This window comes from Ptychodera flava, chromosome 13 (assembly GCF_041260155.1).
Source record: "Ptychodera flava strain L36383 chromosome 13, AS_Pfla_20210202, whole genome shotgun sequence".
Classification (NCBI taxonomy): Eukaryota; Metazoa; Hemichordata; class Enteropneusta; family Ptychoderidae; genus Ptychodera; species Ptychodera flava.
The window spans coordinates 13,596,770-13,607,820 of NC_091940.1; positions in this window are offsets into that span (position 1 = coordinate 13,596,770).

Consider the following 11,051-nt stretch of genomic DNA (forward strand, 5'->3'; position numbering starts at 1 on the left):
TGGCTGTTACAACTATACAGTCCAAATATTTTTTCTGTTAAAAGTCTATTTAATATTTCTGACATGACCCAGTACCATATACTACAGATTTAATACCGAAACAGAGCTATTTTTATCATGTCTAGCTAAAAATTCACGGAATTTGATCACGTTATCTATGACAATATTTTCAATATGAACCTTGGGGTATGGGGTACGTTTTGGTCATATTCCATGAAAACTATACAAGATATTGCCTGTTACAATATGTCATTGTAAAGGCTATTTAATTACCTTTTCAATGATACTAAGCAAACCCAATAACAAGCTCATTAGACGACTTATAAGATGACAGATTTAACAAAAACGCATGCGAATCAGGAATACTGAGATTTTGCTGTACCCTTCAAAATACAGCTGTTACAGCTATAGAATCCCAATATTTTTTCTGTTAAAAGTTCATTTCATATTTCTGATATGGCCAAGTTCAAAATAAAAGATTTCATACAAAAAAATGCCTAATTTTTTATGTCTGCGTAAAAAAATTGCTTGAATTTGACATTAGCTATGACAGTAGTTTTCGATGTAAATTTTGGGGTATGGGGTAAGTTTTGGTCATATTTCATAAAAATCTGTACAAGATATTGCATGTTACAATATGTCTTTTTAAAGATTAGTAAATTATCGTTCTAATGATACCTAACAAGTCAGATTATATTCAAAAACAAGCTCAGCAGTTGACTTAAAAGACGATAGATTCAACAAAAATGCACGCAAGTCAGGAATACTGAGATTTTGCGGTACCCTTCAAAATTTGACTGTTACAACTACAGAATTCCAATCTTTTTTCTGTTAAAAGTCTATTTTATATTTTTGACATGACCCATTACCGAATGAAATAGATTTCATACAAATAAATGCCGGAACTTATATGTCTAGGTAAAGAAAATGGTAGAATTTGATTTTAGCTATGACTGCAATTTTCAATGTAAACTTTGGGGTATGGGGTAAGTTTTGGTTATATATCATGAAAACTATAGATGATATTGCATGTTACAATATGTCATTCTAAAGATTAGTTAATTATCTTTCTAATGATACCTAACAAACCAGGTTATATTCAAAAACAAGCTCAGCAGATAACTTATAAGAAGACAAATTTAACAAAAATGCATGCAAATCTGCTACACTATGATTTTGCGGTACCCTTCAAAATATGACAATTACAGATGTAGATTCTCAATATTTTTGCTGTTAAAAGTCTATTTCATAGTTTTGACATGTCCCTGTAACAAATAAAATAGATTTAATAGCAAAAACGGCCAGATTTTTTGTGTCAAGCTAAAAAAATTGGTAGAATTTGGTTTTAGCTATGACTGAAATTTTCAATGTAAACTTTGGGGTATGGGGTAAGTTTTGGTTATATATCATGAAAAGTATAGAAGATATTGCATGTTGCAATATGTCATTCTAAAGATTGGTGAATTATCTTTCTAATGATACCTAACAAGCTAGGTTATATTCAAAAACAAGCTTAGCAGATAACTTATAGGAAGACAGTTTTAACAAAAATGCATGCAAATCTGCAACACTATGATTTTGTAGTACCCTTCAAAATATGACTGTTACAGCTGTAGATTCCCAATATTTTTTCTGTTAAAAGTCTATTTCATAGTTCTGACATGTCCCTGTAACAAATAAAATAGATTTAATAGCAAAAACGGCCAGATTTTTTGTGTCAAGCTAACAAAATGGTAGAATTTGGTTTTAGCTATGACTGAAATTTTCAATGTAAACTTTGGGGTATGGGGTACGTTTTGGTTATATATCATGAAAAGTATAGAAGATATTGCATGTTACAATATGTCATTCTAAAGATTAGTAAATTATCTTTCTAATGATACCTAACAAGCTAGGTTATATTCAAAAACAAGCTCAGCAGATAACTTATAGGAAGACAGTTTTAACAAAAATGCATGCAAATCTGCAACACTATGATTTTGTGGTACCCTTCAAAATATGACTGTTACAGCTGTAGATTCCCAATATTTTTTCTGTTAAAAGTCTATTTCATAGTTCTGACATGTCCCTGTATCAATAAACAGATTTCAGACAAAGCATTGCATTTTTTATTATGCCTAGCTAAAAAATTGGTAGAATTTGAGATTTTCTGTAATTTGTAATGTTAAATTTTGGGGTAAGGGGTAAGTTTTGGTTATATTTGACAAAAACTGTAGAAGATATTGCATAGTGCAATATGTCATCTTAAAGAGGAATAAATTCGCTTTCTAATGATACCAAACAAGTGAGGTTATGTTCAAAAATGAGCTCAGCACATGACTTACAAGAAGACAGATTTGACGAAAATGCATTTGGCTTGGAAAATCGTGATTTTGCAGTACCCTTCAAAACATGACCATAACAGCTATTGCGTCCCTATATTTTTTCTGTTAAAATTCAATTTCGTATTCTAGGGATCCCAAGGGTTCTGAAAAATACAGGTTTGTTATCCTGTGGGAGGGGTGCACGTAGACCCCCTCTAGCCCACGGACTATGTGTGAATTGAGATGAGATGAGATGACTTGGGTGTGTGATGTGCGGCGGACCTTAAATGTTCAAGCCTCGCTATAATTATTAACCAGGCAGTGTCGGAGTTAGAATGGGCGTCATGGAGATATTTCAATCTGAGCTCTGCTTTATTCCTTGTATTTCATAGTCTGGTTCCCTGACCCATTTCCCCGGTAGAGGGCGTGGGGAAATATAGGGTCAGGTACCGGGTAGCCATCTTGAACAGAATTTTGTTCAAGATGGCGGAGGTTAGTCACCTGACAGAACATGCTACAACAAATATGGCTGCTACCATGAAAACGCCGGTCAAAATTCGACTGGATCAGAATTATGTTCGAACACTGGTATCCGAACCAAAAACATTGGTACACGAGATGGGAAACATAAACTGAAAGGATTAATCCAGAAGTACGGGGAAATAGAGGTGATTGAAGGCTGGCTGTGATATCGCAGCAGTACTTGTTGCGTGTATCGAACGCGCTAGGGTCATTGAGGTCATCACCGACTGTGGCGTGACCCCAATGACCCGAGCACGTTCGATACACGCCACAAGTAATGCTGCGATATCACAGCTAATTGAAAGCAAACTTTGTTAGAACTGTGAACGACGATTGATTTCGATGGATAGAATGGTGTCCGAATTTCGTGAAAAATGCCAGGCATCATGTCGACGTTCTAAAAGTATTAAGAGGTGTGCTAAATCACAGTGGCTAAATCAAGGAGGTAGAAAGTCTTTCTTTCTACCTCCACGGCTTTGTGGTACAAACAAGAAGTTGTTGTCAAGTGAGCCTGAAAGTGCGAAACCCAAGAAAGATGAGAAAAAGTTACACGTGTTACTTTCATCCAATCACAGCTTGTTTTATTTTAACCCAATAGCGTCCATGTTTACATTAGCCGGTACCTGACCTTATATTTCCCAACGCCCTCTACCGGGGAAATGGGTCAGGGAACCAGACTATGTATTTCAAAGACGGGCGGAATTACATGGTGAATATATAATGAGAGCTAGGCGCCAGCATTTTGGTTAACAACAGCTCGCACTTCCATGCAGACAAAATGAATATGCAAATCTTTCGTCACTTTCGTTCAGCCAATCAAGAAAGAGAATGTGAACGAAAGGAACGAAAACTCTGTAGTTGTTTTCGTTCAGCCAATCAGAACAAAGGATTGCTTACGAAAATAACGAACATTACAGCGTCTAGCCAATCATAGGGCGTGTATCGTTCCTTTCCTTTCGTTTCGTCCATGCATTTAGCAACTTCGCTAATAGAACGAATGGTGTACAACCTTACACTCGGACGTACATATCTAGGACAATTAACAATAACGGTGACTTACCGACAGGTATATCTTCCGCAACAAAACATAGAAACATATTCAGTGTATATATAGATGATATGTTCTTTGCGCCGTTAATATACATTATTGCCTGGGTTTATGTGCCCAAGAGCAGGTGACAATTTGCCCGACGCCAGGAGGGCAAATTGTCTCCTGCTGCGAGGGCACATAAACCCATGTATTCAGGCAATATTTTTGTTACATACCTCTTCACAGTTAACGCTATATGACATCATTTTAGTAACATACAGGGCCAGGGCATTCTCGATCAATTTTACCATTATCGACCAGCATCAAACAGATTTTTAACAAACAATCAAAATAACAGTGCACACATGGATATTATTCAATTCTAGACAATAACATCAAACGAAAAGTAAGAAAACTGTTCATGTGATAAATATAATCCCATGAAATTTTTCTGCTTGACTTCCATGATCGTATACTCGTGCATTTTCGCGGAGCAGCGCAACTTGTCGCCTTCGGCGAGAAGTTGTACGGCCACGCGAAAAACAATCGTATACGATGACGTCAACCAGAGACAAATTCCACGGGATAATATATAAGAATTACGACGAAATATGTGTGGAAAATACGCAAATTTTTTCGAACAGTAAAAGTGGCGTATTATTTGTTATCGAATTTTGTATACAACTCATCGTTTTGCTTTGTTTTTTTATCTTTTATTAAAATGCATACTTCAACACAATTTCACACACTTGCAATTACATCAAGTTCAGTTTTCAAAGAGCAAGTTAATTACATTTATAATGGGACTGTATGAATTCCATTGGATAGTTGTACATTTCAGAGTAAAACCCGTATTTAGTTCTGCAGGTAAGCTCATATTTTAGTAGTTCACCGATTAAAATAATTTTCTTCATTTGCCAATATTTTGTGAATAGTCCATTTACCGATCAGAGTAATAAAATTAACAAAGTTTTCATTATCCTGTGAAAAATTATTCATACAACAATAAAGTACAATTTGTTTTTCTTTTATATACATTGGCGTTTTCAAAAGTTTAGTAAGGATACATTCTATCTTATTCCAGACAACTTTAGCAATTTGACACCGTAAAAATCTGTGTTCGAGGGTATCTACCTCCTTACAAACTTTACTATCCATGGACATTCTCTTGTTCCAAAAGTAGAGAAATTTAATACACGTAAACTCATCGTTTTGTTAGAAAACGGTCAAAACATATTTAAAAAAATATGTGATTAGGACGTATTTTTACTGACCAAATGCGACGATAATTTCTTTGCACCTGTTGTACTAGCATGTTTCCTAAGAAGATAACGACACTCTGCATGGCATTTATTCGTGTCATATGTCTGGTTTCTGGCATCACTTCTATACCTGGTCTTTCGACTCGATCATCAGAAGCTATCTCCTATAACAAAGAGAATGGTGATCAGTTAGTGTGTAGGAATCAGTATTTTCTGACAAGAAATGGGTAGCAATTATGATGGTCGATTTTGTAACATTACTCGCTAGATTGATACGGGTTTCCATAAAGCATAAATCTGAATGTCATATTAATACTGTTTGACTAACCAACATTCAGTTTCATACCTCGTGCAGTGCATCTGCCATGTAGTCAGCTGTTGCGTGTTCCAGGGTGGGAAGGATTGAATCTGAAATTATCGGAACGAAGAACAATAAGTTATAAGGATTGGGCATCAGTTTCATTAGTTTTATAATATGGTGATAACACAAGTCATGACGCTGGAGAACGGTATGATATTCATTTTGCTGAAAATATGACTTTCTGTAAGTCTTCTGTATCCTGCCCATGTTTGCAACATAACTGAGCACTTCGTCCTGTTCATCACCGAGACCACATGTCGTGACAGCAATCTACAAATTAAGTAATGAAAAGAAAAAGTCCTCGTTTCGATTACTCAGATTCCGCTGATCATCAATGAAAGCCTTTGCAAGGTCAAATTATATCAATCTTACGCAAGCAAATAAAAGTTGCGATGTAGCATGAATAAATTTTCGACTTCACAGATGACGGTAAAGATGCATTGTGATTGAAGCTGGTATGAATTTCAATGTTGATAGCACAATTACGTAAGATAAACTTAGACGCAAATCTTTGAAGAAATTTCAAAAAGTTGACCAAAAACCTACCATTGGTAGGTAGGGTGACAAATTCCAGGACATGGTATGATTTTCGGAAGCGCTGCATGTCAAAAGCAAGCGACCGGCATGCCCGTACGTGTCCAGAACGTGTCTAGTTATATCAGACTACAAGTATTACCACCATTGAGCTTACTATAATGGTACTGTAACAATGAAACAATCTCTACACGAATAAGAAAGAGAAATGGTCAGCCATGGTTACAATATCCTACCGAAAACACAGATTGAAGCTTCGATATTTCGTACGTTATTAAATGAGTAAATTGTCATAACTTGTAAGTTAAATATAGTTTTAACTTGTTATAATATTTGGACCAAGGTATAGAGAGTGCTATGCATCTTCAAAGGTCATCTGTCAATTGTATTATGGTTGCTAGAAGAAGACAGCTCAGTCACGGTCCCTCAATCACAACCAGCGCAATCTGGTTTGAAAAGCTGTGCTTTGGGGTCTTGCACTATCAGTTTTTTTGTTTTTTTGTTTGTTTTTTTGTCTCGCTCTGCTTTAATGATTATCTAGGTCAGGGCCTTTTTAGATTTCGAAGAAAAACGGTAGCTTTATGAAGTAATTTTTTGACGGATAGTGAAGGCCAACGTACATGGCCGGGTGAAAACCAGTCAGCCTAGGACTGTGGAGGTACTGCAGGATCGCGCAGGACCAAGATTTTTTTACCCTGAGCTGGCCAGTGGTGAAAGTCAGAGCATAAAGGTGCGAGATTGCTGGATAGCCAAAACAGCCAACTTTGACATATTTAGCAGCTATTCAGGTACGAGGGTTTACAGCAATGACTAAACGGATAATTAGCGGCTATTCAGCTATTATGTTAGGATCCTAATGACGGAAACTTAATAGCTGCTTCTGGGTTGTTGAGCAGCAATACTTCTTTGATATCAAAATCCCTAGCTATTTAGCTATATCAAAATAATAGCCGTTTTTCCCCGCTAATAGCCAATGTAAGCGGGCTATTAGCTGGCTATCAGCTATTTTCTTATCAATTTTATTCATGCAAAAACACTGTCATGTTTTTCCGTATTGATAATTGCCTTGCCTGGAAACTTATACTCTCATCATTAACACGCCGAAAGAGGTGACATACAATTCGTAAACGTATTTTCTGATTTTTTATGACATTTGCTTACGAGCTTTCGGAAGCTACACTCTTTTCCTAACTCGATAAGTCTTGCAGTGCGATTACTCTTGCAATGCAGCACATGTTGGTCGATAGCTTTCTTATTGACACCAAGGATTCCCACTGCCGGTCTGATTGATCTCGCAACTGCGCTTCCGTTACTGGTCGCGGTTCTTTGTCTGATTTAGAACCTGTGTAATCAGCCATTCATGTTTGTCGCCGGGATTTGTATCTGTTAAAACCTGTAAAGTGTGAATAAACATTACCAATTCTCATCTACAGAGTGATCTTTTGACTTGACTCATAGGGGGTTGTAGAAATGTCCGTCCGCAGGGTTAGGGGCAGGGGTAGGGGTCACGCTTGGTCTCAGCACAGGTTTCTTCTTGATATAGTTTATTTTATTGTAATACGTTTGACTATGACATGTATTGCCAATAAACATTTAAACTGCCAACCTTTGGTGCCTTGGTCTTATGTTAGCACTGGTTTTGTAACGTTTTATTCTCCGTCCGCGTTCGCTGTGTCACGTATTTGTCCTTTGACAATCTTACGCGAAGTTTTGTCACCGTGCTACTTCTATTATCTGATGCGTTTGATTGCCTATGCGCCAAAGCAAGCAAAGGTAAATTACTAATCTGTGGATGCTGTCACCAGATTATCACCGGATTAACTTTGATAAAGTCAACAACGAACGCACCAGCAAGGTATAACTGAAGATATATTATATTGAAGATAGATGGTGTTCATAAAATTGACCAAAAGACACATCGTGTCCTTCAATGAAAATGTCAGTAGACTGGCTCTCACAGACTAGACATCATTGAGTTACAACTCAAAGAAAGGAAAAACAAGCAAACCATGAAGTCTTGTAAGTCTCCTGACGACAAAAAGAATGGAGTACTTTTCTCTTGTGCCAGTTTAAGTGATTAAGTGCACCGTGTACAAAAAGCAAAAAATTACCGAAAAGCAGTTATTTGGCAATTCCAAACAATTGTCCTAGATTAAATCTACACCGGCAAACTTTTGATGTATTTCCGTTAATTTTGATTGCTTGTAAAAAGCAATATATTTTCTCCCCATAAAATTATATCTAAATCACCAATCTTCAATTGGTCAACACAACTTATCATTGTGTAATGTCAATGGTAGAGTTTACGACGGAATTTCAGTCCGGACTCGAATTCACTTTTCAGCGTAAACATTTTTACACCGCACAAATGACACAGAGGAAAAAGTCCTTGTTCGCTGAAACTAAAATAAATGAAAATGTTATTAAACGTAAAGGCGATACTTTCCTGCAGCCACATGTTTTAAGCTGTAGAGGTGGAGTATCACGGAGTTACACGAGCGCCCTCATACGTCTACCAAATACGATAGTTAGCAGACTTGGCATTAAACTTACTGCACCATTAAACTTATTCCAATGCAGTGAATAAAAACTAATTTAGTCAGTGAGACATGTTCCAATTCTGTAAACAAAAACTAACTTAGTGAGACTTGTGCCAATTCGGTGAATATGAACTAATTTATTGAGATCAGAATTCCTATTCTGTGAATAAAACGGCCTAATTTAGTGAATGCAATTTTTTTTGACGTAATAAATAATATCGGCTTTCTGGTCTGACAGCGACGTGCTGAAGATATCACTAGTCATTCTCCGACTTACTGCCGATCGCGTTCACTCAGCGCAAGCGCAAATCAACTAGTACCCAGAGAGTTCGCCTCTCCAGAGAGTTCGCCTCTCCTATGACGAAGGGTCATACAGCGAAATCTCAGTAAAAACATTTAATTACATAATAGTAAAGCATTAAAACTTGGCGAAATAACTTTATTTTACATAATCACCGACATGAACAACGTCTAGCTCGGCATAGTCAGTGGGGAGTGTCGACTGTTGCTATGACTTTCGAATTTCTTCACTTTTTTGGGATTTCTTTGCTTTTTGGGATTTTTTATTATGCTTTTTGTTTTGATTCATTTTGTCATACGTGAGCTATTTTAGCCTCATTATTCTGCTTCACAAACAAGGCGCAGTGCCTGTTAGAGACGCAGTGACGCGTACGACCACGCAGGCATTCGGACTCAATCATGCAAGCAAACCGTATTCTTACTGCCATGGTTGCATCAGTGACGGTTTGCTTGTATTATGGCAAGCCAAACGTTGCAATATTCACTTTCTTTTTGTAAAAACCTATTTCCTCATTGTAAAAATCCATTTTCTTTGTGTAAAAACCTATTTTCTTTGTGTAAAAACCTATTTTCTTTGTGTAAAAACGTATTTTTCCTTGTGTAAAAACCGATTTTCTTTTTGTAAAAAAAAAACATTTTCTTTTTGTGAAAAAAAAAATAACTTTTCGTAAAAGACATTTTCTTTTTGTGAAAAAATTCTTTTTTTAACAATAATTTTTTTTGTAAAAGATTTCTTGTTGTAAAACCTATTTTCTTTTTGTACAAAACATTTTGTTTGTATGAGCCTATTTTCTTTTTGTACAAACCTATTTTCTTGTTGCAAAACCTTCATTCACGTTGGTAAAACCTATGCTTGCATTCCAAAGCGGCCTTTCGTATTGGTCACGTGTCACACCTGTTTGTGCTTATCCAACTCACGTTTCTCTTTAAAGATGTGTAATTTTATTCGAAACATCTTCCTTTATATTAATGAAATAACATAAACAAGTTTTTTGTATGTAGAACTTTCATTCCTGTTGGTAAAACCTATGATTGTATTCCAAAACAGCCATTCGTATTGTTCACGTAACCTTCGAACTAAAGATGGCGCTCTGGTCAAAGGTGCTCTGATCAAAAGATATTTGCAGGCCCAACAAGTAGAATAGCCCACCAGTCGCTTAGATGTTTTATTTTTGACTTTTAAATAAAGATTTTCAACATATTGAGTCATTCCTTGTCTCCTTCGTATTAACTGTTTTTATACGTTGCGGACGGGTTTTGGTCAGGTCACGTGATCGAGGGACCGGTTTGGTGAAGGCACGCGCACGATCACTCCCACCACAGTCAGACAGTAGACTGGCTTGGGTATCAGTTAACTCGCATCTTTTCCAACCTGCCCAAAACCAACTCACCCGAAACCAACTCGCCCGATTCCAGCTCATCCGAAACCAATTTGTTAGGTGAGGCAACGATAGATTTTTCCCTGCAAACGTAGACCGACCTGCCCAACAGGTGCGTGGAGTTGCCGTATACATACCCCTTCACTGCACTGGCAACTCCAGGCATCTGTGGCCTGCCCTGAGCACTACAAAAGAAATAGTTTGCACTATCTTTTACGAAACATTGAAAAAGTAACTGATGAAGAAATAACCATAAGTCAATCAGTACGGCCGACGCAAAGCTGGGCGTTCATATCAACTAGGGACGGATGTTTTAGACGGCGATGTTTTTTTTTAAAGTTGAATAAAATGCTCAAATTCTGGTTGTATTTGTCAATTGATCGAAATATTTTTTGTTCCAAATTGATAAAATTGTAAACAGTCTCGATTACACCATACACAGTAGTCTATGATTCTACCGTCAATTAATCGATATTTGCAGACTAAATCGACAACAAAGGGTGCACAAACTTTATGACACAAGGTACGTGGAATCTATGAGTATATAAATACCAGATAAATTATTACGACGTGTACATCTCAGTTGGTATTGGGCGAGTTGTTTCGGGCAGGTTGAAAAGGTGCGAGTTCACTGTTATCCGACCGGGACTGGCTTCACCCAACGATCTAAGCGCCAGCCTACCACCTAGCGAGAGGACAGCGCGACATTGCACACTAATACGATATCGGATATGTATCGTCTTGTATCGATGCTAGAAAATATCGATTATAGAGTCTAGTATAGTTTAATATGATCGTTTAGAGCCCTTTACATAATGCG